At 39.8% G+C, this 5,000-nt stretch overlaps 1 protein-coding gene across 1 annotated transcript in view; it reads right to left on the bottom strand.

Annotated features, from left to right (window-relative positions):
- The window catches only part of LOC308365880 (coiled-coil domain-containing protein 148-like), a gene marked incomplete at its 3' end in the record, with an annotated part of 38,730 nt that overhangs the window by 4,379 nt on the left and 29,351 nt on the right, over positions 1-5,000 (bottom strand). The window lies entirely within an intron of this gene.

The following is a 5,000-nucleotide window of genomic DNA, read 5'->3' as shown; positions in this document are numbered from 1 at the left end:
AAAATGTGTTTTTTGCATGTAAAAGTAAATTTTCTTGATGTGAACTAAATCAACTGTTGTGTCAAAGCAAATTGATTCAGGTAGAAAAACTTATATCATACATGTTGATGAACTTCCAACATATAAAACCATGTGATTGATGTTGGTGAAGATTAGCCTGAAATGCTTAGAGATGTTGTTTTTTCTAAAAAAGTGGCTGCGGGGTAAAGTGAGACATATGCTGTGGGGTAAAGTGAGACACTGTTTAGAGAGATCTAACCCTGGCAAAACACTCCCCATCTACCAGATTGCAGGACTTGTGAATGAGGCCTTTTTGTCAGCAGTGACACAACGGAATATCTCTTCTGGATTCAAGTCCACTGGGATATTCCCATATAACCAAGCTTTTTTCCCTGAGGAAGTGTTTGCACCATCTCTGGTGTCAGACCGGCCAAATCCTGAGCTGAACTCCACTGGTCCATCCACTTCAGATGACTGTAACCTTCGCGTCGGGGTGCCGTTCGCCCTGTGGGGGCTTATTTTCACGATAATGACCGGCGTTCCATACATTATCCCTTACAAAATGAGTACGAGGCTGATATTCTAATCCAGCTGGGTCTCTGGGTCCTGTGTTCTGAGTCCCAGGCTGTTCTAGCTGGTTCTGATTATGGTCCTATGCCTGTGTTCTAATCTAACTGGTCATTCTACATTTGAATGTTAACAAAAACATTTTTAATTATATTATGTTGTACATGATTTTGTTCGGAGTTACTTTCAAGTGTTATGTTAAAATGCTTAATTGACCAATCCCCTTGATTCTGGTACTAGTCCGATATAGGTTTTGGAATGTGTAGTTGTCAAGCTAGCTGTCAGGATTCTTACTGTTACAACATGTGTTGTTATGGTAGTTTTAAAGTGGAAAAAGTAAGTGGATCACTTTACCCCGTTGATTTCTCTGGTCTGTCTCACTTTACCCCTAAGCTGGGGTAAAGTGAGACACAAGACCACTTTTTTTAAAACAATCATATTTTCAATGCCCTTTGTCTTGAAGACTTTCTGATGATTTCAATTGCTAGGAAACATCCTGAATAAATGGGATATGTGTACATTTTACTGATACATCAATTAAGCTCGCCTAGAGGAGAGCAAATGTAAAAAATGTCTCACATTACCCCACTCTCCCCTATGTATGTATGTACAGTCGTATGCAAAAGTTTAGGCACCCCTGATAATCTTTATTACTTTCATTTATGAATTGTTGGGCGTTTGGATCAGGAACTTCTTTGTCACATATATAATACTACATGGACACAGTGATATTTTAGAAGTGAAATAAGGTTAATTAGATAAACAGAGAATATGCCAAATGTATAATAACAGAATTAGACAGGTGCATAAATGTGGGCACCCCAACAGAAAAATCACAATAATATTTACGAGAGCCTCCTTTTGCCAAAATAACAGCCTCTAGACGCTTCTTATAGCCTCTGATGAGTGTCTGGATTCTGGATGAAGGTATTTTGGACCATTCTTTCTTACAATACAGCTCCAGCTCTGTAAGGTTTGATGGGTGCCTAAAGTGGACAGCCTGCTTCAAGACATCCCATGTATTTTCAATTATATTCAAGTCTGTGGACTGGGATGGCCATTCTAGAACATTGTAGTTGTCCCTCTGCATAAATGGCTTAGTGGATTTGGAGCAATATTTCATGTTATTGTCCTGCTGGAACACCCAACTCCGCCGTAACTTCAGCTTTGTTACAGATTCTTGAACATTATTGTCAAGAATTTGCTAGTACTGAGTTGAATCCATGCGACCATCAACTTTAAATAGATTTCCAGTTCCTGTACTAGCCACACAGTCCCACAGCATGATGGACCCCCCACCTAATTTTACTGTGGGCAGCAAGTGTTTTTCTAGGAATGCTGTATTAATTTGCCTCCATGCGTAACGCCTCTTGTTGTGACCAAATATCTCTATCTTTGTTCCAAAATGAGCCTGGCTTGTTCAAATGTAGTTTGGCAAACCTCAAGCGAGCTTGTTTGTGGCGTGTGTGCGGAAAAGGCTTCTTCTGAATCACTCTCCCATACAGCTGTTTTCTGTGCAATGTGCGCTGAATGGTTGAGCAATGCACAGTGACACCATCTGCAGCAAGATGACCTTGCAGATCTTTGGAGGTGATCTGAGGGTTATTCTTGACCATTCTGACCATTATTCGCCTTTGCCTCTTTGTTATTTTTCTTGGCCTGCCACTTCTAGCCTTAGCAAGAACTGTGCCTGTTGCCTTCCACTTCATAATAAAATTCATCACAGTGGAAACTGATAGCTGAAACCTCCAGGATAACTTTTTGTAGCCTTCCCCTAAACAAAATTGCTGAACAATCTTTGTTTTCAGATCATTTGATAGCTGTTTTGATGCCCCAATGTTGCCACTGTTCAGAGGAGAATCAAAGAGAAGCACAACTTGCAATTGGCTACCTTAAATACCTTTTTTAATGGTTGGATGCACCTTTCTATGGAATTGAAGGCTTGACGAGCTAACCAGACTAATTCTGTGTTGCATTTTATCAGCATTGAGTAGGTACAGGTATTCAAATCAACAAAATTATCAGGGTGCCCAAACTTTTGCACAGCCTATTTTTCACATTTGATTTAATTTCACACCAATAAATACTGCTACACTAAATATCTTTGTCTGGAAAACACCCTAGCACTCAGTGATAACTACAAAATAAATATTTGACCACTGTGATTTTTTTTTGGTGAAGACAGAGTAAATTATCATGCAGCATTAGAGGGGTGCCTAAACTTTTGCATACGACTGTATGTATGTATGTATGTATGTATGTATGTATGTATGTATGTATGTATGTATGTATGTATGTATGTATGCATGTATGCTTGTATGTACAGTATGTATGTATGTATGTATGTATGTATGTATGTATGTATGTATGTATGTATGTATGTATGTATGCATGAATGTATGCTTGTATGTATGTATGTATGTATGTATGTATGTATGTATGTATGTATGCTTGCATGTATGTATGTATGTATGCAGTATTGCCAACATTGTGGTGTGCCAATCTGTACTCAATGGTTCCAAAATTAGTATTTTCCCCAGTAAATTAGTATTTTTCCTTAAGTGAAATCTGTACTGCGTTAATGGGTGCAACGGGCAAAATGTTGATATGTACTTGTAAAAGAAACAATATTTTGGCATTCAGCCTACAAACGTAGACTCATAGACTTTAAGCTCACTTTGAGAGGGTCTCTCTTTTCTTAATCACGTGAATTTGGCTGTGTCATAGTGTATTTTGGCAAACTTTTCATATTATGGTGGAAGTATCTCATATTTTATAAGTTTCTGTACACAAAATGCAACCCTTATAAAATAAAATCAAGGTGACTTTCTCAGTCAGGGTCATGCCACTGGACTGGGTCTCAAAACCCATTGACAGCAGACTATTATTCCCCTGGACTTGGGTGCTGGCTGTTTTGTGTTTGATGGCAGACATGTGTGTCTTAACATCATAGAGTCCACTATGGGCAATGCTAAATGTGGACCGACATATAGTGCAAAAGGCATGGCTGGTAGACACAGGACTTCAACTAATAGAAGTGTATTCCTTGGTATCTGGGAGAAAGTCTGATTCCTAGGAAATGGCTTCTTTTTTTTCAGCCATAATTTTAGATTGTAACGTTGCATGCTATATTCGATCACGTATAAAAAATGAGAAAGTGTTCGTCCACAAAAGATTGAGCTAAATGAAAAGACTCAGTAAGGCAAATTGAGCGAAGTAAGAAAGGAGCTTGATTATACGGAATACCGTCAAGTGGAAAGTACTGCTAGACAACGCCCAGAAGAGCAGTGACAGCAGCGGTGCTCGTGTCAGTTTGTTGCCACGGGGATGACAACAAATGTGATCTGTTCCAACTTCAGTCTTTTGCCTGAGTCTTTTCATTTAGCTCACTCTTTTGACAGAAATATACCTTGATTCGACGGAAATTCTGCATTGACCATTCGTATTTGTGTTTGAAAAATATATCGCTCGAGTCAAGAAAGTTTTATTCTTGATCAGTAGTTTAATATCCTTTGATTGGGGTACCATATTAAGCAGTAGTTGATTAAAAACAATCACAGAAACGTACCCAAATATGTTGGTGGTGGCCATTTGTAAACTAAAAGCAGATGCGACAAGTTAATTTTATCCATCAACGTCAAAAGTAAATACTCTTCCCGTGTCGCTGCAGCTATAATATCGACCAATCAGCTCAAGCGTATATCACGTCGGTCAAAACAAGAATGGCGACCTCCGCGTTCGTAAGCAGGAAGCCAAATCATGACACATTTTTGCTTATTTCTGGACTTACCGCAAATATTCTATTCATTATATAATATTGCAAGTTGACCCTAAATTCGTATGAATGAGTCATTATATTCGTATCGCCGTATTTCCACCACATTTTCGTATTAATACGGATCAATTCGTACGAGTTGGCATCACTGTGTATGTATGCTTGTATGTATGTATATGTGAGTAACAGTGTTCATGAGAGAGATCCTGAGTGAGTGAGTTAGTGAGTGATTGAGAGGGTGAGTGAGTGAGTGAGTGAGTGGGAGGGTTAGTGAGTTAGAGGGTGAGTGAGCGAGTGAGTGAGCGAGTGAGCAAGTGAGTGAGTGAGTGAGTGAGTGAGTGAGTGAGTGAGCGAGTGAGGGAGTGAGGGAGTGAGGGAGTGAGTTAGAGGGTGAGTGAGTGAGTGAGTGAGTGAGTGAAAGAGTGAGTGAGTGAGTGAGTGACTGACTGACTGACTGAGTGAGTGAGTGAGTGAGTGAGTGAGCGAGTGAGGGAGTGAGTGAGAGGGTGAGTGAGTGAGTGAGTGAGTTAGAGGGTGAGTGAGTGAGTGACAGGGTGAGTGAGTGAGTGAGAGGGTGAGTGAGTGAGTGAGTGAAAGAGTGAGTGAGTGACTGAGTGAGTGAGTGAGTGAAGGAGTGAGTGATTGAGTGAATGAATGA

The sequence above is a fragment of the Sprattus sprattus genome (genome assembly GCF_963457725.1).
Source record: "Sprattus sprattus genome assembly, chromosome: 5".
Classification (NCBI taxonomy): domain Eukaryota; kingdom Metazoa; phylum Chordata; class Actinopteri; order Clupeiformes; family Clupeidae; genus Sprattus; species Sprattus sprattus.
Note: the sequence above shows the minus strand (reverse complement) of the source record. Positions and strands in the feature narration are given on the sequence as shown.